General features: G+C 38.4%; 1 protein-coding gene across 7 annotated transcripts in view; it reads left to right on the top strand.

Moving 5' to 3' along the window:
• Positions 1-27531, top strand: part of CNTN4 (contactin 4) — a 1025129-nt gene that overhangs the window by 408373 nt on the left and 589225 nt on the right. Inside the window, exon 4 of one of the 7 annotated variants that reach the window (XM_070776305.1) lies at positions 12209-12286. The exons of 3 other annotated variants lie outside the window; for them this stretch is intronic. The gene's annotated coding sequence lies outside the window, so the exon portion shown is untranslated. Of the gene's footprint in view, positions 1-12208; positions 12287-23106; positions 23361-23457; positions 23712-24475; positions 24848-27531 lie in introns of those variants that run through there. 3 more of the 7 variants (XM_070776309.1, XM_070776308.1, XM_070776307.1) reach the window with 3 other exon arrangements.

Below are 27531 nucleotides of genomic sequence, written 5' to 3'. Positions count from 1 at the left end.
TTGGGCTACAGTCCATAGGGTCACACAGAGTCAGACATGACAGAAGCAACTTAGCATGCACTCATGTGGTGCTTCTAGATCAGGACTACACATCCCTTGCTCGGTGTGATTCTTGTCTCCTTCACTTAAAACCATCTGTAGAGGATAGACAGCTTCCAGAAGCAACCATGTGAACCATTGCAAGGCTGTTCACAGAAGTAAGCTCTGCTGACAGGCTGTGCTATGTATAAGATAGTGGATGTAGCCTGTAATAGTCTTATGAGTCTTACATTTAGTTGACTCTAGGAGGAACCTCTGGCAGGTATTAAACACCTGATAAGAACATTATTACCATGTTAGAGAAATGTTTGGATTTTTTATTGATTTGATGGTATGGTAAAAAGCAGTTGTGCACTTCACTAATAACCCTGTATACTAGACAGCAAAAGAGACACTGATGTATAGAACAGTCTTTCGGACTCTTTGGGAGAGGGAGAGAGTGGGATGATTTGGGAGAATGACATTGAAACATGTATAATATCATGTATGAAACGAGTCGCCAGTCCAGGTTCGATGCATGATACTGGATGCTTGGGGCTGGTGCACTGGGACGACCCAGAGGGAGGGTATGGGGAGGGAGGAGGGAGGAGGGTTCAGGATGGGGAACACGTATATACCTGTGGCAGATTCATGTTGATATATGGCAAAACCAATACAATATTGTAAAGTTAAAAAATAAAATAAAAAAAGGAAAAAAAAAAGAGAGGAAAAAAAAGAATCACTAATACATTGAGCATAGAACCTAATTTAATTCTTGTAGACAAATAAAATATATATATTTAGTTCTCCAGTTTTACCCGCAGATCAATGTCAGATACTTAATTAAAAAAATTATAAAGCACCAGAAACACAACTTAAAAAAAATGAAAATTTATATCTGTTAAATATTTGCTTTGTCTGAATGCTAGTTTGGTTGACTGTTTTGTTGATGTTGTCCCAAGTTTTTTTTTTTTTTTTTTTTAATTTTATATCATTTGGATACAGCTATAAAAGAATGGATTAACTTTGATTTCTGATCATTGGTAAACTTTTGATCATTTAACCATCTTACCAGAATGGGTACAATTGGCCATTTGAAGGGTGGCTGAACCTAAAGTTAGGGCCCTTGTTTTTTCCAAACTATTCTCCAAGATTATATAAAATAACATCTTTAGATCGTTGTTTTTTCAATCAGGTTATAAGATCATTTCTTCTTATAAATTAGATAAAAATTTGTAGCCTTTTTGAAATGGTGACTACCAAATATCTGCTATCTTCTTCCCACTTTCTTCTTTTTGGAAGTCCACCTGGTGATTTTTTTGTTGGGGAAGTCTCTATTTCTAAAAATAGTTTTAGTTTATTTAAGCATTTTGTTTCTGAACCTAACTCCTTTCTCAGCTTGTTTGGAAGTATGTTTATCTGTACTCCAATGTACTGACTTTTACAAGTACTGCCACTGAGGTTCAGGGTAGGGTATTGTTTAAAGTTAACCTGAAAAAGTAATAAGGCAAGTTACAACTTTGTAAAGAAACTAAATTCCTTCTTCTCCTCTTTCCATCATCCAACCAACCTACAAGAACCCATCCCTGCATCCATCTACTCTACAACTATTGGTTGCCAGGGAATTTAGAGATGAAGATACAGAATCCTTGTCTTTAAGGAGCTCACAATCAAAATCATTGCCTCAAATATATCAGCATTTTCAGGTACTCTTTAGATTACTTCCTTCAAACTAAAATAAAATGTGTATCTGTGTATAATTATAATGCAGATGCATATAATCACACAAAAACTTTGTTAGCATTTGAGGAAAGGTTTCCCTCTTTTTTCATACAATGGATTCTGTGACTTCAAGAAAGTTTAAAAGCCTTTGGCTAGATGTTTCATTGATATTGATCTCTTTTCTCCTTTGTCTTTGTAATTTAAGAATATATGAGAAACTGGCTTTTATTCTTTATTTTCAGTTTCTAATATGCTATGGGATTTGCCACATACAGAGAGGTGGGAAGAAACAATATCAGCATTTGGCAGTAAATTAATTTTTGCAAAAGCAAATGTACCAGTAGCTTATATTTGTTCATGAACATAAATTTGTAAAGTTAAATTATGACTCAGTACATTTTAAGACTGCACATTGAGAGAAGGTTTAGCATACCTGTGGGTCAGTATAGATAAAAGACACCTATAGTTTCTTTTTCCCTCCTTGTCTGTAGCTTACCAATTAACACCCCAAAGCAATTAAAATATCTATAATTATCCCTAATACAGATTTATTTTCTTGGGCATTAGCCAAACTGCACATTTTACAATCACTTCCCCTCCAAGCACAACCATTGGTAATTATCTAAGATGTTTAGATTCAAAGGCTTAGCAATTAACAATCTAAGTTCATATTTGCTAGGAAAATGCACAAAACAAGTCTGAACTTTCAGAGCTTGTGTAGACTTCTCCTTGCATTAGTGCATTGCCATTCCCTTTAGTTGAAATGGATGCTTACAAGTGAGAAAAGCAACTAACATAATGTTATTTAAATTGAATGTAGGCTCCATTTTTAATAATAGATAGTCTGGAATCATAGATAAAAAGGAATGATAAATAATACAATAGAATCCAAATCATTCATCTTTGCATAGCTCTGCAGAGACATGCTGATTTCCATCAAATATATTCCTGGCATCCAGCCTTGCTTTGTTTTTGCAGGTTTTTTTTTTTCCAGTGAGTTTTTATGTTGAAATATTTTCCACATTAGCATGGATAGACTCATTTTCCTTTTTGGTGAAATACTGAAATATCTCAGTTTAACAGATCAGCTTGGAGCTTTTGCTAATCTTGAGAGGATAAGAAACTTGTTAAAAATTATTTTTGCCCTCTCAACAAAAAGCATTAGATGTTTTGGCATTCTAGAATTAATATATTGAATCTAATGGAAGTCGTTGTAGTGATTACAGCTGTTCTCAAGCCCCACCAAGATTTGAGTAACAAAACAGTAAAGTTGCATCATTTAGCTAGTTTTCCTCACTTGAAATAAGTTGAGGAGGAGAGGACATCTGAAGGAAGGAAGCCCCTACTCCCTATTTATTTTTCCATCCTGGTAAGCTAAACCTTGTTTTGCCTGCCGGATGAAATTTCCCATTTCCCAGATGAGGAAACAATGGAAATGGTGACAGACTTTATTTTCTTGGGCTCCAAAATCACAGTGAATGGTGACTGAAGCCATGAAATTAAAAGATGCCTGCTCCTTGGAAGAAAAGCCATGACAAACCTAGGCAGTGTGTTAAAAAGCGGAGACTTCACTTTGCCTACAAAGGTCCATATGGTCAAAGATACGGTTTTTCCAGTAATCATGTATGGATGCGAGAGTTGGACCATAGAGAAGGCTGAGTGCCAAAGAACTGATGCTTTCAAATTGTGGTGCTGGAGAAGACTCTTGAGAGTCCCATGGACAACAAGGAGATCAAACTAGTCGTCTGGAAAGAAAATCAACCCTATATAATCACTGGAAGGACTGATGCTAAAACTGAGGCTCCAGTACTTTGGCCACCAGATGCAAAGAGCGGACTCACTGGGAAAGACCTTGATTCTGAGTAAGATTGAGGGCAAGAGGAGAAGGGGACGACAGAGGATGAGATGGCTGAGTGGCATCATTGACTCAATGGACATGCATTTGAGTGAACTCTGGGAGATGGTGAAGGACAGGGAAGCCTGGTGTGTTGCAGTCTATGGGACTGCAGAATTGGACAGGACTTAAGAGACTGACTTCCCTGGTGGCTCAGACGGTAAAGTGTCTGCCTACAATGTGGGAGACCTGGGTTTGATCCCTGGGTCGGGAAGATCCTCTGGAGAAGAAAATGGCAACCCACTCCAGTACTCTTGCCTGGAAAATCCCATGGACAGAGGAGCCTGATAGTCTACAGTTCATGTAGACAGAGTCAGACACGACTGAGCGACTAAACTTAAGAGACTGAACAACAACAACAGCTGAAATGGACAGAAACACAGAAGTTACTTTTTAGTTTCCAAAGTACTCTGTTCTGAGGCGTTTGAAGAGTAATTTCATATGTCCATTCCATACAGGTTTTAGAGCCTCCACACTCTAAAATAATACTGGTTGTATCAGTTCCTCTGAAGAAGGCCTTTTCTACATGTTGCTAAGTTTTAAAGCTATTTATATAGAGTATAATGTTTTTGCCTAGAAAAAGCCACATACTCAGCTGTTTAGAAAATGATGAAATTTCATCTTTTTCTCCCTCCCCCTTCTTTTCCTTTCTTCCAGCCTTCTACATTTGTTTTCTTCATTTTCTCTAAGAAATATTAGGGAAAATCCTCTAAGGATCAAGGAATACTCTGAACAATATTGGTCCCACCCATCTTGCTTATTTGACCTTTGTTGTAAGTAGAACATACATGTGTGTGTATGTTTGTTATCTTCACAAACTTTCCCGCCATGTTACTTGTGTCTCTAAACAGGAATAGGGAAAAAGTAAGCAGGGGAACATGGAAGTCATAACTGATCATATAATATTTTCCTAGGCAAAGGTTGCTGAAGTAGCAGAGTTAGAATTATTTCTTCACCAGGAGAGGGGAAAAAAAATCTCTCAGCTAACAGGTGCTAAGACAAGAGCATTCTCTACAGAAAAGAAAAGCGGGGGGCAGGGGAGTGTTAATCGTTAATCATCTGTACTAAGGTCTTTTTCACTTGAAAGGTACATATGCACCCGAGGATGACTTTGTGCTTGCGGCAGGATGCTCTTCCTTCCAGGCTCAACTGGTAAACAGGGCTGCTCATCCTAAACCTTTGGCTTTCTGCTTTGTCTCAGCACAAGAAACCCTGATGCCCCCTCTTATGGTTTCGTGTATTTTTCATTATCACCTAGCCAGTCTCTGATCATGCTCAGCTGCTTGCCTAGGTTGTCTAGGGTGGTTTCTAAGGGAGGTGCCATTAATCGTCTTTGTTAATGTGTTGCTTATGTACTTGCATAGGATTTCAGTGGTCTACATAAAATTTATTTTTCCCATAAGCCTTATTTTTAGTGCATAATTTTACAAAGAGTGAGGTCTTTCCAAAACACGTCTGTTGTGGGATGTGGAAATGCCTGCTTTATCTTCCTTCACCCTAACTCAGAACTTGTGTACAGTTTTGTATTTGTGTACCAGCAATATTGCTTATTCAGACGTATCAGTTCAGTTCAGTTCAGTTCAGTCGCTTAGTCGTTTCCAACTTTTTGCGACCCCATGAATCGGAGCACACCAGGCCTCCCTGTCCATCACCAACTCCCGGAGTTCACTCAGACTCATGTCCATCGAGTCAGTGATGCCATCCAGCCATCTCATCCTCTGTCGTCCCCTTCTCCTCCTGCCCCCAATCCCTCCCAACATCAGAGTCTTTTCCAATGAGTCAATTCTTCGCATAAGGTGGCCAAAGTACTGGAGTTTCAGCTTTAGCATCTTAAAACCTGGAATATGTTGCAGTTACAAGTCATTGTATCTACTTTGTGTGTTTAGTTAGTGAAAATGGTATTCAGGAGGAAAAATCTCATGTTAAAACATGGGCATAAATTAAGGATAAAATCAACTTTCACCCCATTGATCCAGATACCAGGACTTTACCCACCTTAGTATATACAAACTTCCTATTAAATATTAATGACAAAAATTCAGTGCTTCTGGAAGAGTAGTATTTTACACATGAAAGTGAAAGTATTTGTTGCTCAGTCATGTCTGACTCTTTGCGACCCCATGGACTATAACCTGCCAGGCTCCTCTGTCCATGGAATTCTCTAGGCAAGAATACGAGAGTGTGTTGCCATACCCCTCCTCCAAGGGATCTTCCCGATCCAGGAGCTAAACCCAGGTCTCCTGCATTGCAGGCAGATTCTTACACATGAAGCAAGATATAAACTTTTCCAGAGCCTTGATGAATCAGTTGCTAATCAGTCAGTTGTTTCTGGAGAATCAATAAAAGTAGACAGGTAAGGATAGTGATTGTGTCCAGGATATCTCTTCTACCCTCAGTGCCACCTGGTAAATGGTAGATATTCAGAAAAGATCCACAGGAAACAACTTACTGTGATAGCAACAAATGTATACTACATGCGTCCATTACTATTACCAATAAAAATAAAGCTGCTGCTTAAGTCGCTTCAGTCCTGTCCAACTCTGTGCGACCCCAGAGACAGCAGCCCACCAGGCTCCCCCGTCCCTGGGATTCTCCAGGCAAGAACACTGGAGTGGGTTGCCATTTCCTTCTCCAGTGCATGAAAGTGAAAAGTGAAAGTGAAGTCACTCAGTCATGTCCGACTCCTAGCGACCCCATGGACTGCAGCCTACCAGGTTCCTCCGTCCATGGATTTTCCAGGCAAGAGAACTGGAGTGGGGTGCCATTGCCTTCTCTGAAAAATAAAGCTAGCTCTAAAAATTGAAGAACTCAATTAGAAAAGTATCAGATTCCAAAATCTTGTTACCAGCAGGTCCTCTACCAGGTGCCCTACTTCCCAATGGGTCACCAAATGAAAAGAAAAATATATGTGTATACACACATGTGGTAAAATGTTAACTGTTGTTGGATCTAGATAGTGAGTATATTGGCAATTACTGTCCTTTTTTTTAAAAATTTAGATTTAAATTTATTTATTTTAATTAGAGGCTAATTACTTTACAATATTGTATTGGTTTTGCCATACATCAACATGAATCTGCCACGGGTGTACATGTGTTCCCAATCCTGAACCCCCCTTCCACCTCCATCCCCATAAAATGTTGTAATGTGTAAGCATTTTCACAATAAAATATTGGGATATGTAGCAAATGACAGACTGTTACCTCATATTGTTATGGACTCTCATAGGCTATAACAATTTTTAAACTTTGCATCATTTAGTTTGAAGTATCTCATACATCCTATCTTTTCCTATGTGTTTAAAATCCCTCTGATTACAGTTTTAATATCTATGGCCTCTGATGTGGTATGATGGAAATCCCTCAAAACACATACGTATTCCCCCGGAACCCAGTCCCTTTGATAGGACTGGAAATGTACTCTGTCGTAAAGAATGAGGAGGTGAATTTTCCATCATGGAGCAGCCTGCCTGTTGTGGTTTTATTGCACTCCAGTGTTTTACACTGGAATCCTTTCTGTGATTATCTACGAGTCATTCATGCGTTTTTATTTGTCTCACAAATCTATACTGTAAGCTTCTCAGACAAGGAGTGTTTTTAAGTTTGCAGTACCTTATTTCCTACCTGGGAATCAGAAAATTGTGGCAGTTTAGACTCTTAATAGGTTGTTTTGGTTTTTATTGATATAAACATAAATCTTTAGGCATTGTAATTTTACTCAACAACAATTTGATTGAAAGCTCCCTGAAGTCAGGGAATGTTGCCTGCTGGGTTTCTAGGATGGTGCCTTGTATATAATAGATGCTTAATAAATACTGTTTGACATTGATGCAAGGGATGGCTTTGCATATATTTTACACGCTTTTGCAATTATAGTACCTCTTTTATAGCATCTTTGAGTCCTTCCTTTTGGATGCATCCCAAATCTTAGAGATTATAGGCTAAGATAGTGGGCCTGGTGGCAGGACTTGGACTTGGAATCTTATCTCATGTGTTCAGAAGCAACCTGAAGACACTGAAGTGAGATGCCACACCCAGTTGAGAACAAGGACTCTTGTTCTCTGCTTCAAGGTGGCAGAAAGTGAGAGCAGTTACTTCTTCCAGGTATATTTGTTTCAAAGATTGTGGTGATGGGATTAGCCATTTTCTTCTGTTCTACTTTCCCATATTTTATAGTTACATACGTGACCATATTGCCCTTAATAGATATTCTCCCTCTTTGGTAATATAGTTAAAAGGAAGAATCTTGTTCATTTAGCTTATTATTACATTTTCTATTTAGTTTTCTATTTAATTCATTTTTATGACACTCTGGGTCCTTCCATTTAAGAAACTGCAATAAATGAAGGAGAGGAATAAGGCAAATAAACTTAGATTAGCTGGCTTCCTTGATAATGCTTAGAAAGAACCTCATGCTGGTACCCTAATTAACAAATCTGAAGTGCGGTGGCAGTTTATAGTTCAAACAGTATTGTCTATACTCTTTTCATATTTTATAGGAAGATTTTACAAAGACTTGATGGTTATATTGTTACACAAGTTTAATTCTATCCACATAAAAAATAATTATCCTAGAGGCATTAAGAACTGTTTTTACTGATTGAATATTTTGGTTGCATAAATGGTAGTTCTTATAAACAGCTGCACATTTTGCTTAGTATCTTACAGTTCTTAAATTGTAAGCGTGAATGTTTCATTTTAATTGTGAATTTCCATCCCCCACCCCAAATATCAAGATCATATACAGGGTGTTCTCTTGGTACCAAAATGATAAATTTGCCATTCTTGCTCAACGTCAAAGAAAACTTCCCTTGTTCTCTTCTCTTTCTTTTTTCTCCTTCTTTAAAAAAAAAAGATCTCTGTAAAATAATTGAGTGGGGCTAATAATTCAGTGGGACTATTCTAATAGTGACTAATTCTATTAGTCCCACTAATAGAATAGTGGGACTATTCTAATATTCTAATAGACTATTCTAATATTTTGCTACTCGAATAGAATCTAAGTTGGACTATTCACAGATGTGCAAATAGTTTCCATATCAGAAATTGCCATTCCTTTGGTAGTAAGGTAATGAGGTAACATTTTAGGCTTCCTAAAATCTCAAACTGGAGGATATATGAGAGAGATGCTAGTCTCTAGCCTGCCTCATTTTACATATCAGGAGACACAGACCACACAGGGATCTAACTGATGTCTTCTCATCACCAGGAAATTCCATCTTCAGAATCCTCATTCACTGATTTCGGACACAAAAGTTTTATTGTTGGTGCAAGTGTTTGGTGTTAGGGCTTTCCCAGGGGCTCAGTGGTAAAGAATCCACCTGCAATGTTGGAGACACGGGTCCAATCCCTGGGTCAGGAAGATCCTCTGGAATAGGAAATGGCAACCCACTCCAGTATTCTTGCCTGGAAAATCCCGTGGACAGAGGAGCCTGGTTGGGCTACAGTCCATGGGTTGCAAAAGAGTTGGACATAGCTTACCATAACAACAATTATGGAAGAGATCTCTGGTTGCTAGCCAATATCCATTCTTCCTTTGTTCTTTAATAACAGAACAGAAATATTATTTAGAACATCAGTGTGCCCAGATGAAATATTGTAATTTTTATCACAAATACCAAAATGTTGTCCAATTATATACAAGCAGAAATATTTGGGAGGACTTCTGAGAGGTCTCTTCAAGAGGAAAGGTTTTAGCTTGAAATCCAGATTTCTTGTCCTGTATCCCGCTTCCTTCATTCTAATGATTGGAAAGCAAACTTGATGGTTGGAGCTCTAGTAATTACCATGGACCAACTGGTGATCTTGACTAAAGTAATAAGCTAGAGTACTGAAGGAAAATTAGAGAAGAAGCCTGTGTCCTTAATTGATGACTTTGAGTGAGAAATTCCCTTCCATCAGAGCTATTATTATTTTGATTTTCCTCCCACATGTAATTGCACCAATTTGGCTAGAGTGAAGTTTCAAATGAATGATGCTTGCTGCTGCTGCTGCTGCTGCTGCTAAGTCACTTCAGTCGTGTCCGACTCTGTGCGACCCCACAGACAGCAGCCCACCGGGCTCCGCCGTCCCTGGGATTCTCCAGGCAAGAACACTGGAGTGGGTTGCCATTTTCTTCTCCAGTGCATGAAAGTGAATAGTGAAAGTGAAGTCGCTCCGTCCTGTCCGATTCTTCACGACCCCATGGACTGCAGCCTACCAGGCTCCTCCATCCATGGGAGTTTCCAGGCAAGAGTACTGGAGTGGGGTGCCATTGCCTTCTCCGGAATGATGCTTAGAGAAGTGGAATTCCAGAGAGTAGGGAGGTGTTTTAGTAAACACTGGCATAATCTCAGTAACTCTCAAAGAAATTCATAATATTGGAAGAGCTGCTTAATTTCTCCATGTTTCAGTTTTTATTCTATGAAAAATAGAGCAATGATAATAGTCCTTATTACTTCTTCCTATTGTGGTAATGTAAAAGTTCTCGAGAAAGTGTAAAATGCTATTTATATGCATTCCATTAATAATATTCTCTTGACCTAAAGCAAGATTTCTTAACTGAAAGTCTGTGAATTCCTTGACATTTTTTGGAAAATTGTAATTGTGGATGCATTGTTTTCTAGGGAGAAGGTACTTTAAATTCTCAAAAGAGTCTAGATATCAGAGAGAGCATCCAAAATGGGAAGATAATATTAATATTTATCTAGAAAAAGAGCAGTTTAAAAAGATGATTTGAAATTCTACCTTCAGCATCATAATCACCACTTAGTAATCATCTCCAAATGGCTAAAACTGACAGGTTCTCCAAGTTTTCATTTCTAACACCACTTCCTCCCCGAAGCATTTTGGAAATAAACTTTCTCTTTTCTAAAATCCCATAGAAATGTAATAAACACTCTCTTAAAATACATATCTATGGGTTTTATACTTCTCTGCTGCTGCTGCTGCTAAGTCACTTCAGTCGTGTCCGACTCTGTGTGACCCCATAGACGGCAGCCCACCAGGCTCCCCCATCCCTGGGATTCTCCATGCAAGAACACTGGAGTGGGATACTTCTCTATTGGGCTTCAAATTCCTGGAAAGCAACTATTAAGTGCAGTTGTTGATGTTTAGTTTCTGAGTCGTGTCCAACTCTTTGAGACCCCATGAACTGTAACCCGCCAGGCTCCTCTGTCCATGGGATTTCCCAGGCAAGAACACTGGAGTGGGTTGCCATTTCCTTCTCCAAGGGATCTTCCCAACCTAGGGACTGAACCCATGTCTTCTCCATCTCCTGCATTGGCAGGCGAATTCTTGTCACTGGTCTGCCGTACCTAGCCATCCACATGACAATAGGAGTTAGGTTTGTGTTTGTGTTTGTGCTTGCTCAGAAAATTTGTTTAAAAAGATGTTAATACAAACAACTCTTTACCTAGGAGATAGCCTGTTTATAGAAAATGTATGAAATTTTTATATTCCACAATTTTCTATTGTTACCATGCTATACTTTCAGTGCAGTAGTTAAACAAAGAAAAGTTAAACATTTCCTTTAGATACAATTGTTTCATGTCATTTGAGAACATATTGGCACTGCAAAATTCTACCAGTAAGAAAGACATTTATTCTTGATGACATCTGATGTGTTTATAGGAAATTTTGGTTTAAATCTACTCAGTTGCTTTTAATCATCTTACTTGATTTTTCCTGGGGTACTGGACATTCTTAGACATTCTAGGAAGAAAAGACCTATTTTTTTGAGGATTTTTGTAGGCTTAAGAATAATTCTCTTCTTCAATTTTTTTTTTTTTAATTTGGCCACACCATGTGGCATTTGTGATCTTAGTTCCCAAGTGATAATGATGGTTTAGTTACTAAGTCATGTCTGACTCTTTTGCGACCCCTTGAACTGTAGCCTGCAAGGCTCCTCTGTCCATGGGATTTCCCAGGCAACGATACTGGAGTGGGTTGCCATTTCCTTCTCCAGAAATATTTCATTGTGTTCCTCTAATACTGTTTCACATCATCATTTTCTTCCAAATAATTTTCAAAAAACTTTAATAAACACTCAACCCTGATTAAATCATATGTTAAATCCTTAACTTGACACACATAATCCCTGTGAACTAGCCTCACAGTATCTAAAGTCTGTGCCCCATAGTTTCCATCACCCTAACGTTTCAACTTCCAAATGACTTAGCTCCTTAGCTTATCTTTGGAAAATCCAGAATTTGATACATTTCACATCCACGGTCAGTGATTTTGCCAGTGACACGTGCAGTGAACACTGTAATGTTCTTTGTCCATGAGTGCACACATGTAGAAACCTAAGTCATTTTATTAAGAAGAGATTTGGGAGGTTGAGTGTAGTTATTCTCTCAAAACCTGGGTAAAGTTAGGCCAGCATTGTGGAATATAAAAATTTCATACATTTTCTATTAATATAGCTTTTTAGTGATTACTGATCTTTTCAAATCTGATGAATACTGTAGAACCAAAATTTGTTATTCTCTATCTTAGGACTCTTTAAAAAATTTTTTTGCAGTGTTGTTAACAGAATCTCTTATTATTTAATTTACTTATTGATTGCTTATGTGCTGTCTGTCTTGCTCCCCAGAACATAAATTCCATAATTGTTACCATTCATTTGTGTGGCTCAGAGATAACCAGTACACTGCTTAGCACCCAATGGATGGTAAGTTGAGTGAATCATCTCACTTACTCACTTAAGTTACTTGTTCTCTCTCCCTCTGTTTATCCCACCAAAACCACTTATTCCTTGACTTAGAAACAGACAAAATCATTTTAAATGTCCTGTTGAAATATAGTAAGTCAATATTAGTAAAAAATATATATGTATTTATATCATGAGATCCTAATATGTGGCCAGTTCACTGAATATTTACATCTTAATGGGTGTGCTCAGTTGCTCGGTTGAGTCTGGCTCTTTATAGTACCATGGACTGTAGCCCACAAGACTCCTCTGTCCATGGAATTTTTCCAAGCAAGAATATTGGAGTAGGTTGCCATTTCCTACTCCAGGGCATCTTCCCAACCCTGGGATCGAACCTTCACATCCTGTGTCACCTACACTAGCAGGTGTATTCTTTACTGCTATGCCACCTGGGATGCCTGAGTTCCATGTTATTTCTTTATATTTCTTTATATTCTTTATATTTCTTTATATATATATATATATAAAATATATATATATATATATATAAAATCACAAATGCTTGTGAAGACCTATACATGGAATTCTAAGGTGCTTAAGTAAACAGTGATTGTATTGTTTTTGCAGTGAAGTTTCAGTTTTATGCTTCTCCTGTCCCTGTCAGGTACTACAGCGCATTCTCTAGCCCCCAGAGATGCTTTCTTGCACAGTTTCCAGAAGTCCATTCACTTGATAGCCTATGTGAACCGCACCTGCAGATGTGTAGCTGGTCTCCCCAGCCCTTAGGGTTCGTAGGCCCTCATTCATCAGCTTAACCATCTCCTCTCTCTTGGCATTTTTTTTTTCCTCTCGAGTTCAGCTATACTTCTACATGTGCATGCGTGTAATTTTGTTACATTTCTCTTATTCTTTTAACTAGCATTTTTATGACTTTTAAAGGAAATGTTTTAGCTCACTGTGTTTTTAGAACTTCACTTTAATTTTACAGATTAAAAAAAAAAAAAAAAAACCTCCCAAAAAGTGAACTGGCTTACTTGAGGATACTTGACTACTAATTTACCAAGTGAAGATAGAACGTTAGTGCCTGAATCAAATGTGAAGGTTCTTTCATAAAGTTTAATAACCATGGTTTTGTTATTATTAATCCTATCATTTTAGTACTCAAAACTGAATTGTCAAATTATACAGGTACCTGATGAAAGCCATATTGTTGCATGGCTTTATAGCTACACACATGTTCAAAAGTATTCTGTAAGCCTTTATTGAGCTACACCACTGAGCTAGATATTAGGGTAGCAAAATTGCACAGGATATCATAGCTCCTTTGAGGAGGTCCTATTCTAGTAGACAAATAGTTGCATAACCAGATAATTACAAAGCCGTGTGCCTGAGGATCATGTGAACACAAAGACATCAGTGATGCTATCCTGGGGGTATGGGGATGTCTGGTGTGGGAGAATAAAGAATGTGTTTGAAATGCTTCATCTTAAAATAGTCCTTTTTGGATTAATGGAAGCATATTATAGAGGGATAAATAGATGTATACTAATATGATAAAGAAAATTGCTATCATTATCACCATTTTATAGAAAGTGAAGCACAGAGAAGTTAAGTAACTTGTTCAAGCTCACACAGTAAGATGGAGAATCTAGGATACCAGGCTGCCCAACTCCAGAGTATGCTCCTTTGTACTTTGACAGTGAGACCTACCTCTAAAAGGTTGGACATATCTCCTGATGGAACGTTTTGGGTTAAGAAGCACTGTAAAAATAGGATACAGTTGCAATGGAGGGGAGGGGTAGCATGATGTTTTCAAGGAAGGAAGAGGAAAAAATCCTGGTTGACAAATGGAATAGAAAGTACAAATCAGTGAGGGAGGGAGGTCCTTGGGGTGGTAACTGGATTTGAATTGGTTTTTAGATTTGATCAGGTAATTGATAGGAACCTTTGAAGGATTATAGGCAGGAGGATAATGTTTAATTTTCTCTTTTGGAAAGGGCATTCTGACTTCACTGTGGAGAATGGATTTCAACCAGGGCTTTTCATTTCTTATTCATTTCCAAGTGAAAAACGCTACAGCAAAACAGAACGTTTTAGAGATCAATAAATGGCACAATTTAAAATGTCTGAAAGGAACTCTTTGGCTTCTTAATATAGAGTGCCTTCTGCAGAAGCTGAAAGTGACCCTAATCTGATAAGTGTAGCATTGATATTTTTAGCATTTATAGATATGAAGGGGAATGTCTCATTATTCAACCTAAGACATCACTTTGAGGAATTATAGCAGGTTTATCCTGAAAAGTTCCATCTTCCCCTTGAAAAAAATGGTTAGTTTTATTTTTAAAAGTGTTTATTTCTTTATTTGGCTGGGCCTGGTCTTGGTTGCAGCATGCAGGATCTTTGATCTCCGTTGTGGCATGTGGGATCTTTGAGTTGCAGCACGTGGGATCTCGTTCCCTGACCAGGGACCAAACCTGGGCCCCTGCATTGGGAGTGCAGTCTTAGACACTGGATCACCAGTGAAGTCCCCCCAAATGGTTAATTTTATATTTTTCTTCCAACCTTTGCTGTTCTGGAGCTGCTAACAAATTTTCATGAGGAACTTGATGATTATCATTGGCCTCTGTTTCTGAGAAAACTGCAGAGACTTGGTGCTTCTGAATGGCATTTGTTGCCACCACTCTGATGTATGTGAGAGCGTAGACTGAGTAGGTTGCGATCTTCTAAGACCAGAGATGGGAAATTATTGAGGTTGGAGAATCCACGTCTTCTGTAACCATGATTACAAAAATTGATTCAGTGAAGATTCATCAAGGTTTGCCAAAATAAGTAGGTGAAAAACTTTTAGAGAAAATGACATAAAGTCTCAAAGTATTTTCCAAATGTTACTTACTAATTACAAAAGTAAAATGATACCTTTACATTTATAATAGAGAAATCTGGTGATCAAGCTTAATGCCACCAATAACAGGGTAAACTGACAATCCCTCCCTCCAAATGCAGCGCACTGAGAAATCAGTATCACCTACTTTCCCAGGTCGCTCAGTGATAAAGAGCCTGCCTGCCAGTGCAGGAGATGCAGGTTCGATCCCTGGGTTCGGAAGATCTGGAGAAGGAAATGGCAGCCCACTCTGGTATTCTTACCTGGAAAATTCCCATGGACAGAGGAGCCTGGCATGCTACAGTCCAGGGGTCACAGAGACAGACACGACTTAGCAACTGAACAACAAAAACATGATATTATATACATTAAATATTTTATGTTTTTAAAGTCAACAGTAACTAGTAAAGCTTCAAAAAAATATGTGGTGATTTCTTAAAGTGGCATAAGGGTTAAGTTTTAGGATGTCTGCTACTTTCAAATGACTCAGAGAGAAATGAATATAACAGAGAGAAGGAAGAAGGAAAGGAGAGAGAAGAAAGAGTAAAAGCATAAAGCAGTCATGAAAATGTTCACCTTAGTTCTAAGTCAAAAATATATGGGTATTCAATGTATCATTCTTCCAACTTTCTTCTAAGTCTGAAATTATTCAAAAAAAGGGGAGGAGGAGAAGGAAGTCCAGATGATCAAGTTGAAATTAGTGCTCCATTATCTTATCTAAAGTTATTACATGTTATATGTTATTTTAGATCAACCCTACCCATCAATTTTAAGATTTAATACATTTCCTTTATTTTGTATCAACTTGTTTTAAAATGTCAAACTTTAGAACCACTGGCTTATTGTAGACAAACAAACTTAAGAACATTTTCCATTATGAACATGATCAGAAAAGGAAAAGAAATTGCCAACAGTGAAAAATAAATGTTCTGCATAATAAAGTTTAAGAAAAACCCGTATCTGCCATTTGTGAGCTAGGGCTCTTGGACAGCTTGCTCATATCTCTGGTTCTCAGTGTCTTCATCTATGAAACAGGAATGGTAAAGACACCTAACTCATAGGGTTGTGATGAAGAGTAAACAATTCATGTAAATTGCATAGCAGTTTCTGACAAACACTCAAAATTATGATGGTCCATGGCAGAAAACTTAAAGTGTCTCTGGACAGAAGTCATCCTTCTGCTGTATTATTCAGTGCTCCGAATAAATCTCCCCTAAAAAAATAAATTAAAAACTGTCTTAAATTTTAAAAGTCTCAAATATACCACTTAGAATAGAACAGGTGTATACTTTAGAGTTATATATGATTATGTGACTGTATCATGTAGATTATATAAACTTTAGATTTCTAGAATTAAAGGTTGATTTCCCTACATTTGTCATTTGCTAGTAGTGTTTCTACATCATATAGATGCAGAGCATAGGAGGGTATAAATTTAGACAGAGGTTTCTCTGAAAAGAGCTTTTAAAATCGCTCAAGAGAATCTTGAACTCTGCCTTAATCTTTGATTTCCATGTATTCTACAATTGTCTGTTCCTCTCTATCTGGAATCAGTCCATTTTGGAAAAACAAATAAAAACTTTAATCCATTTTCTCAATGCAGGTAGGAAAGAAACCAGGCATCGTATTCCTCTTTTTTGATCCATAAAATATAAGAAAATTTTAGCCCATTCTAATCAGACACTCACTTCTTTCCTAAAGTAACACTGGTAATCTAACCATGTATAGGCCTTTCTGGATTTGGTTCTGTTTCTCTCAGTTTCCATCCTCTGGGTACCCTTTGCTCGTCTTGTTTCATCTGCATCAGATCTAGGGGGAGACAGTTTCTGTTTAAGAAACAAAGGTGAGCTGTGACTCCCCTCATGTGAAAGCCTGAACAAGGCTTTTTGCAGTTGATAGAAGGGATGCCAAAGAGTGAAATGAAAAGCTCCTGCCATCTCCCTAGCGCCTACTCTCCCTGGAGCCGACCAAAGAGCTCAGAAGTAGATCTGGAGTCCACGGGGCACTACATTAGTGATAAAGCTGATTATAAATAATAATGACCTTAGTGGATGATGAGAAGTGCAGTAAACTTTTTCTGAGCCAGCTGGGATGATGTAGGATATACACTATAAATACATGGAGTTTGTAAGGAAAGCAGATACTGAGAGAGACGATTTTTCTCCCCCATAATTTAAATGGACAGTGGACTTAGTAGGTGCATAATAAAGTGTTGTTGAATGAGTAAACAAAAGAGGTCTAACAACTGAATTCCTAAGGGAAGTCCATGCATTGAAACATATCTGTATTTAATCCCAAATGAAATAATGTTTGTTGCTCCGCTGCTGCTGCTGCTGCTAAGTCGCTTCAGTCGAGTCCGACTCTGTGCGACCCCAGAGACGGCAGCCCACCAGGCTCCCCCGTCCCTGGGATTCTCCAGGCAAGAACACTGGAGTGGGTTGCCATTTCCTTCTCCAATGCATGAAAGTGAAAAGTGAAAGTGAAGTCGCTCAGTCGTGTCCGACTCTTAGTGACCCCATCGACTGCAGCCCACCAGGCTCCTCCGTCCATGGGATTTTCCAGGCAAGAGTGCTGGAGTGGGGTGCCATGTTTGTCGCTCAGTTGTGTCCAACTCTTTGCAACCCCCATGGACTGTAGCCTGTGAGGCTTCTCTGTCCATGGGTTTTCCCAGGCAAGAATACTGGAGTTGATTGCATTTCCTCCTCTAGGAGATCTTCCCGACCCAGGGATCAAACCCAGGTCTTCCCACATTGCAGGCAGATTCTTTACTGTCTGAGCCACCAGGGAAGACTTTTAATCCCAACTGTCTATTAAAACTGTATCTATTTCAGGAGTAAGATCACATTCCTGAAATGAGAACATAAGAAAGGATATCCATCTGTTTAGGGAAAATTATAAAGAAAAAAATATGCATGGGATTACATGGCCATCCGTTTTCTTCGACATGTGTTCATTGGTTTCCATGCTGGTGGACTGGGAGAAGGTACGGAGCTGGACTGAGGTTTGTTCTCAGTTCTGTTTGGTTTTGAGAGAAGGAGGAGGAGGGAGCAGAGGGCCAGATTTGGTACTTGTTCTGACTTGACTTTTTTACGTAGTCATTCTGCCACCAGCCATTTGTTCTAAGGCCCACATTTGTTTGCACTAACAGGCTTGGAATTACAGTATTTTCTCAGCTTTTGGACTTACTTGTTGGACTGAATCTTGTAATTTTTGTGAAAGCATACTGTAAAGTCTAAAGTAACTTTCAAGGCAAAGCAGTCCATTTGCTACTGCTGCTATATTTAGACCACCACCAGTTAAACTTCGTCAGTTTTTAATCTTAGCTCTCAATTCCTAAGTATGAGGACTTCATCAAGATTCCTTTGGGTCAGCATTTCACAGATGTGGCACTGTTGACAGATGGGGACAGATAATTTTGAAGGAGGGACTGTCCTGGGCATTGCAGCCTATTTAGCAGTATCCCTGGCCTCTATCCGTCAGATCCCACTTGTGCCTCACCGCCTCTCCCCCCACCCCCGCCCCGAGGTGTGACAGTCAAAAACTAATCTTTTAAAACTTACTGTTTTTTTGTTGGAAGAAAAATCGGAATCTTCTGAGGGAAAGAATTTTTGTTCTCAGATGGTAATAAAATTGACATGTATTCTTTGGCCAGTGTAATAACGATGAATCAAGTCTGCCCTTAAAAGCAAATGAGAAATACCATTGGCAAAAGCATTTAGATAAGAAATACCATTTGCAAAACCATTTGTCTACAATTTGTCTCTCTTCTTTTCCTTCTCTCTCTCTTCACACACATGTAGACACACAGGCACATGCATGCACACTTTAAATTAATAGATAATTTTTGTTAACGATAGCTCCAAATTTCTGAGTAGCTGCTGCTGCTGCTGCTGCTAAGTCACTTCAGTCGTGTCCGACTCTTCGAGACCCCATAGACGGCAGCCCATCAGGCTCCCGCGACCCTGGGATTATCCAGGCAAGAAGACTGGAGTGGGTTGCCATTTCCTTTTCCAATGCATGAAAGTAAAAAGTGAAAGTGAAGTCGCTCAGTCGTGTCCGACTCTTCGCAACCCCATGGACTACAGCCTACCAGGCTCCTCCATCCATGGGATTTTCCAGGCAAGAGTACTGGAGTAGGGTGCCATTGCCTTCTCCGTCTGAGTAGCTAGTGGTAGATAAATATTGAGGCATACTGCTTTATTTATCTAACTTGTAGGTGAACTTGATGTCATTGTGACATAGCTTTAAAAACGGGCGATTTTCTCTGCAGATTGTTTGAAGTTTGTGATCCCAGTCTTGGCGTGTCCTTGTTAAAAGAGTCTGATGACTTTCTGGAAAAATGAATATGGCCACACACTTTCTTGTGTGGATCCATACTTGAGGCTTGTTTCTTGATTAATTTCTTACTGGCTCCTTCTCTTTCAGTTAGAAAAGAAAGTCCAGTCAGGCTGCTTAGATTAGCACTGCAGTGGGTGCCCTGGGCAGTGATTTCTGAACCATCCATTCCTTTGAAATTTTGTTCTCAGCTGGAAAAATGTCACAGTTATCTCAACTTTTGGCTCTTTTAGTGAGAGAGGCAAGGAATAGGAAGTATGAATACTTTCTAAAAGAAGTGGTGAGTAGCTATATGCACATCAAGTGACTTACTGCTGAAGATTCCAAAGCATTACAAAATATTGATTAAGCCTCAACTTGTTGGAAAATTACTGCCATAACTTTCATTTTTCCCCTAGATTTTCTGAAGCTCAGAACTGTATTTAACTTGCTGAATCTTGTGTTGTGGCCAGAAAGAGACCTCAGGAGCCCCATTCCCTAGGTTCTTATTAGCCTTGCCAAGAGTGTTTTTAAAAATGTAGATAGTTCCAGAGAGATGCACTTTTTAAATAATTTCCACCTAAAGTGTAAAACAATCATTGTATGTTTTTGGCTTCCAAAATATATTCTGGGTTAATATATCAGGTCCTACTGTATTTATGAAGATAGTCTCTTCTGTTTATAGTTACTAAACACTTTGGTCTTTTTCTCCTTCTATTGCTATATTTATTTTGACATTAATGTTGGATTTGACCTTAAAAGAAAAAAAAAAAACATTACCCAAATGTAGGTTTTTACTATAAACCACTTCATATTTTAAATGGTATGTCTCAGGGGAGAAATGTATGAAGAATTGATGGAAGTTAGAAATTTTTAGTTAGTAATTATCACCTACCATTAGAAACAAGTGCAAATCACATGATGTCAAAGTGAATCTATTGCATACCATAATCAAAGATGAATCAAAGTAATTACCAGGCAAAGAGGGACTGAATAGAACTTAAAACCAATTAAACTATTTCGACTGTACCACTGAATAAACATGTTAGTATTTTAATTTGCTCCTCTTTTCATTTGCTTCAGCAATATGTTTGTTAATATAACTGAGATGCACAATTGCTATTTAATTAACCTACTTTTGTCAGCACCTCACATGAGCTGCATGAAGTAGATGTGCTAAAGTCTCAATAATGATGAGCCAGATAAAAATAACAAACATGAGATTTGTGCCAGTCATTTTAGGAGTTATGCCAAATCGCAAAAATACCCATGGGAATGTTTAAAAAATAGTTACTTTAAAGAAACTGGATTGACAATAGTCACAGAAACAAATGTATTGAACCAATATAAAACTACTCAAAAGTTTAGTGAACTTTCTTAAGTTTAATACTGTTTCATCATCCCTCAGTGTGTATATTGTTACTATTAATTATTGATAGTATGTCTACTTGAGGCCTTGTATCTACTTTGGAATAAGTGAGTTGGAAATGGATATAGAAATATCTGGTAGATGCATCTTTTGCAAAATCAAGTATTCTTTGGGTGAATTGCATGCGTGAGTGCTCAGTCACTCAGGTGTATACAACTCTCTGCAATCCCATGGACTATAGCCCACCAGGATCCTCTGTCCATGGTACTCTTCAGGCAAGAATGCTGGAGTGGGTTGCCATTTCTTCCTCCAGGGAATCTTCCTGACCCAGGGATCAAACCAGCTGCTCCTGTACCTCTTGCATTGGCAGGTGGATTCTTTACCACTGAGCCACCTAGGAAACTCCTTGGGTGAGTTATTTTTCTAGTTATTCAGTAAAGCATCATAAAAGTATAGATCCATTTTTCTGTGATTCCCTGATGCCAATATCAAAAACCCTAGGGCAGCATGAATTGTCTTGACCTTGATGATACACATTTTTCCACATAGATGACATGACTGACAACATGAAGAGAAGCTCTTTCTTTATTTACTTTGGATAGTAGGAGTGTAAAAAAGTAGGATAGAACAATCTCATTTAAATCGAAGAAGTCTCTTTCCCCACAAATCAAAGTAGTGATGAAAGAAAATTTTGACCAGACTTGTGGCTCTTCATCCAGATGTTTTACTCTCAGGCAGACAGAGTTTGTATAGAAATAGCCAAAACCATCTTCTGGCCAACCTTTTATTTTTCCTTTTATACATTTATAATTTACTCACATTTACTGATCAATGATGCTGCTTCCAGTTCTTTAAACAGCTGCATATTAGCCATTTTCTCATGGGACCCTCAAAGGTAACAAGACCTCCCAATTTAGGACAGCTTTTTTTAAAAAAAGCATAGCTGGGACTTCCCTGGGCATCCAGTGGTTAAGACTTCACACTTTCAATGAAGGGGGCATGGGTTCGATTCCTGGTGGCGGAACTAGGATCCCACTGAAGTGTAATGTGACCAAAAAAGAAAAAGGCATCACACTTACATTCTCTTCCCATTACTCAAGTCACTGCTATGAAATGTAAGCACTTTTCTAACAGAGACCTACTTTCTAGCTCTCAGAACAATAGTAGACTGTCTTATCTGTGAGAGTCCTCAGAGATCTGGACCAAGGCCCTATTGTACAGATAAGAAAAACAGGGCTCAGAGATGTATAGTAATATTGTAGATCATCTCATTTTTGTAGCACTGTGAGCATTAGAACTCAGATTTTCTTTCTGCCTAATTTCTGCCCCGCCTTTTATCACATAGGCCTATTTGTGTATGTTGGAATCTTAAATTATAACATAGGTGCCTTAATCACAGCCTTTGATGAGTGACACAAAAGCCAAGTCTCCTTTCTCTGAAAGAGAATATTTTACATCCCTAACCCATGCTTGCTTAAGTAAGGTCAAATTTACATAAGCAAATGTCTTCGGGGCCTGGCAGGTAGCGTATATGAGCAAAAGCAGGAGTTGGCACCCTCTTGGTAAAGTGCAGAACACATGTTCTGTTTAAAAATGTTCACATTCAAATTCTAAAATCTCTCTCTTGCCAAACCAAGCATGTCCATAGGCTACTAGTTCGCAACTCCGAACTGCATCACCATGCAGACAGAGTAAAGAAGACTATTATTCCAGATACACAAGCGGAATCAGCATCACCACTTCCTTTTTGATTATTTGAGGTCCTAAGTTCTATGCCAAACCCTCTGCTTTGAAAGCCCTGGACTTCCAGGTGTGAGAAGAATCATGTATTTGCAGACAGAAAATGTCCCCGGACTATCTTTAGTCCAGTCAGTCTCCCCAAAGTCTAGATCTGCAAAGAATATACACACGCGTGTCCCATAAGATCCAGAGGGGAAATGATGCAGTTTCCTGAGAATTGTAAAAAAAAAAAACCCGAACAGACAAACCACATCACAGGGCAAACCCACCATATGTACCAAATAACCAGTGTCATTATATTCTGTAGATGAGGAATTACATAAATTTCCCATTGGGAAGGAAGCCTTAATCTCTGCTGCCCCTCCCTTGAAATCTATAAACAGCTGTGTATCCTCGAAAGGTTGAACACATTTGATCGGGGAACCAAGTTGATTTCCTAATCAGGTTCGATGTGAGCAGAGCCAGCTAGAAATGTGCGTGATTCTCCCAGTGTGCGTCTTTGATTCATGCGCTAATTATGTCGATCCTTTGGGGAACACAGCCACGAAGCTGGGTCCTCCTTGATTAATGCTGGCCGAGAGCCATGCAGCGCGCAGCGGAGAGCGGTTCAGCATCTCTAGTCCCAGCTGAGAATATGGTCCCATTATCTCCCAGCTGCCTAAGCAATCCATAAGGCCCTGTTCTGCGTGGATGATCAGTGTAGTGGAAGCAGGGACTTGCTGAGAGCTGAAATCTCTGTTTGATTTGCTGTAACGTGTAAAGCGAAACTGGGACATTTTACTTTGCAGTCTGTAAGTACCAAGGTTTTTTTTTTTTTTTTTTTTTTTTTTCCCCTCTTCCTCTCTATAGCTCCATGTGAATGTGACTTTGCAAGCTGCATTTGATTTTCTGTTCCATCGCTCTTTGTTGAATCAAGCTGGTGAGGCAGAGTGTAATCTGTTTAGAGCTTGCTGTTTCTGTCAGATCTCTTTTGTAATTGATTCATATGAGGAAATAAGAGACCTTTCAGAATGCTTTCATAGAAGTTAAAAATTATTGGCTTTGTTTGGAATTAGGAAGCATGGGCATATTTTCTGTGGTGCTCAGGATGCTTCAAGCATATATTTATCTTCTTCTGTATCTCTGGCCATTGTGAGAAAAATGTAAGTAGAAGTCGTGTCTATATGTAAAGAGATCATCTTACTTGGGTGTCTGTGTAAAAGAAGCATGTGTCTGTATTTCCAGAATTTATGTAAGATAGTTTATTTTGTGGCTCTCTGCTGCCACTAAGGAATGCAGAAACAGGAAAGTTTCTCTTGTTTTTCAGTTGCATGCTTTTTAGAAACTTTGCCAGAGATGGGAGTGACGAGTAGGAATATTTGCAAATATGAGCTATGTATCTCCATTTTTCATTCTGTGGGAAGGTGTTTAAAAATAAGTTTGTCTAGCCCATTTTTGCTTTTGAATACACTACTTTTTATGAAGAGACGTGAATTTTAAAAAGCAAAAAATACCAGTTCAGCTCCAGGTTCATTTATCCTTCATATGTCTCCAAATGCAGTCTATCAGATTAGCACTTGTTATCCATGCAAGATTGAATTGATCATAAAAATGATATTAGAAATTAATATTGTTAATAATGTTTGCATGATGTCTTTCAGATGATCAATGCCTTAGTGAAATTAAAGATTGTTATCACTATGGAAAAGGATATATGGATTTCTTGTCTGGATTTCCCCTAACCTAAATATAAACCACATTCTTTTTCCTGGGTTAAAGGTAGAACAATCGAGCTGCTGTAAGAATAGAATTTGAATATAAGAGGCTTTAACCACTTGAACCAATTGCCAGAGCTGAGATGGACCAAAGTGAACTTCAAATCATTCCTACCTGCAAAGGGGAATTGAAATGCCCTCATTGAGCTTGAGTCCATGCAGCCAGAGGTTCATGCAGTTTCCGGAGTGCAAACACACTTTTTCTGAATAGGCTGTAAGTCTCAAAGTAGAGAGAAACCACAGGCTGTGAAGTATGAAAGTGTCTCACTGGTAAGGACAGAGGATCTTCTCATTAGATTTGGTTGAGGGGAATGATGCAAGGGGAGAGAAGACTCAAAATAGCTGGTTGTGTACATGAGCGCTGGCATTTTCAGAGCCTGAGGTTTGGAGAGGAAAAGGTAACAAACCAGTAATGAACACTTACCATCTGGCAAGACGAAGCAGGAGGAGAAAAGCCGTGGTGCCTCTGGGTAGCCAGCAGTCCCAGGGTTGTGCTCAAGGAGAAGTCTGTTCTCTGAGAAAAAGTAAGTGTGTTTAAGGGTCTGAAATACGGAAACCTGAAATAATGGCAGGTGAATTTGATGGTTATATTTCTGCTAAACAAAAGATCAGCCTCATGCCTTCTTCCCAAACTGAACTGATGACTTCTGCAAGTGATGGTTCCTGGGGAAGCCTCAGCTATATTTTTAATAATAGTTTATGTTACTCTAACTGGTGCAAGTACATAATCTCTTGAAGGTATGTACTTATTTAAAATGATGACAGACACAGAAATAGAGGTAGTTAAGGTCCAATGATTTTTGTAGTTGCTTGTTTAGCCTAAATAATTTAGTACGTGTTTTCCTTTGAATTTTGGTTTTGTGTGTGTGACTCTTGAATTCTTATATGTATGTGTGTGTGTGTGTGTGTGTGTGTGTGTGAGCATGTGGTGTATGTGTGTGTATATAAACATACATATTAATATATATGTATGTACATATGTATGTAACTTTTACCTTTTGTAGGGAAGTACTTTTCTGAAGTAGTGAAGTTTGACTTCTATTTTTCTATTCAAACATTTAGAAATTTCAACTCCTGTGATGTTAATTTTTTTTTTGGAGGCTGGTCACCTCAAAGAGCCAAGAGACATTTGCTAGATTTACAGTGTGCTCCTAATACTTTAGAAATATTTTTTACTATTTACTAAAAATTGGGACACCCCCAAGTTGTGCTTAATCTGTAGAAAAGGTGATTGGATGCTTCAGGGGTTAGTTTAGGGTCTGGTCATTTGACAGATGGGAAGACCAGATGGGTGTTACATATACCTGGTATAAGTCCCTCTTATACCAGTAAGAGGAACTTTTAAAGTCATGGTGATTTGATTGGCCTTCAATATAAATTTTAAATGGTATAAAAGATAAACATCTTGCATTTTGTATGTAAAAGTAGCATATGTCTCTATGTGTTGCAAGCATGCATCCAGATCCACCCAATAAGCCCTGTAGACGGTTTCTGTGCTGCTCGCAGTTCAGGACTCCCTCAGCCTCCAGAAGGTGCTGGGATTGAACAAAGTAAAGAATCCTGTGGGAAGGGGCACAGCATCAGGGAGAGAAGCCTCCTGGCATCTGTGCTTGGGGCCCTTGCCTCACTGTCATATCTGTCCCGAAGCTGCTGGACTAAGCACGTAGCCCTCAGTAGCGTTTGTCAGTAGGTCCTCTTCACACACAAACTGCAGCCCAGCCCTGCTTGATGGATTGTGCCCAGAAATGTGAATTGGGGCAGGAAGTTCTGTAAACTTTTCCCCCAGACATTCAAAAGTGAATATGGTTGAATGGAAAACTATGAATTTAAAAACCTAAAAATTTGGGTTTTAGGATTTTGGGTTTTGGATTTTAAATGTTAACCCTCAACTCTGCATTATCAGAGTGTCCATTCTATAGGGTATCACCTGGGCCAGTGGAAGCTTATGTGAACCCTTTTTAAGTTGCTGTGCAAACTAACAGGCTGCTTCATCTCTCTGTGATTCAGTATCCCCTGTAAAGTGGTCTGATTTTTTAGATACTTTCTAGATGAGAAAAATCTGTGATCTCATGACATCTCATCCTAGCCTCTTACTGACTCCTGATAGCTGTTCAGATTACCTCAGGACTGGGCAAAATGCAATATAATTGTCATTCAAAACAAGTTGGATTCTTTTTTTCTTCTTCCTTTTCTCCCCTTCTGCTTCCTTTCTTCTTTTGTTCTTCCCACCCTCCCTTCCTTCTTTCTTCCCTTCCTTCCTTCCTTCTTTTTACTATCTCTCTTTCTGCCCTATCCCTGGTTCCCTTTTACCCCGCCTCCCTTTTTCCCTGCCTCACTCCATTTTTTCATTAGTGAGTTATTCTAAAGTCAAACAGAAAGAGTTAGGATTGTCTGTTTTTTTGTATAACCTGTTTGTCTGTCACCTTTTCTTATGAGAGGTCATTTAGATATAAATGATACACTGATACAGTTCTCTGTTGTATATTGTGTTTATTTAGTCCTAGGCATATGTGTGGAAAAAGCACAGTGAAAGTTATGGATATTCATATGTGTGTGTGTAGATTGTCCTTATTAATTTTTAAAGTGAGAGAATAGTTTATCTTATTTTCTAAATTGAAGGTAACTAAGCAGATTCATCCTGATTTATTCAGCTGACAACATTTAATTTAAAAATAAAAACAAAATGTCACAACAGAGAATCAGCTTCAGGTTTGGAGGATATTAAAGAACTTGACTTTTAAGAAGGAAAAGAAGTTCACCCAAGGATTTTCTTTTTCCATAGGAAATGATAGTCTTTTTAGACAGTACAGGAAATGAAAACCAGAAATGATTTTATTAAGAAATATATACTTGACAGCATCATCATGCAAGCAACTTTGTGACACCCAAGAGAGTTAAAAGAAAAAAAACAGCATGGAAAAATTTTATTCATTCTATGTTTATTGTAATCTCAGACTGTTCATTAGTAGATAAGACTCTAAGTTAAAACTGACAAATGATGAATTTTTTGAACCCACTACTAATGACTCTGGGACTTCTCGAGGTACTCAAACCAAATTGTGAGTGAATTGTGTTTTAAGTATCTTCACTACATGTCCTGGTAGAAACAAAATTAATTTCAGAATTGATATTTATAATACAAGAATAGTAGTGCTTTTTGTTTCTGTCACTTTTAAGTGAAATTAAAATGCACATTGACTTATTAGCT

Source organism: Bos indicus, chromosome 22, assembly GCF_029378745.1.
Source record: "Bos indicus isolate NIAB-ARS_2022 breed Sahiwal x Tharparkar chromosome 22, NIAB-ARS_B.indTharparkar_mat_pri_1.0, whole genome shotgun sequence".
Lineage (NCBI taxonomy): Eukaryota > Metazoa > Chordata > Mammalia > Artiodactyla > Bovidae > Bos > Bos indicus.
The sequence above is the reverse complement of the archived record's forward strand: the minus strand, read 5'-3'. Positions and strand labels throughout refer to the sequence as shown.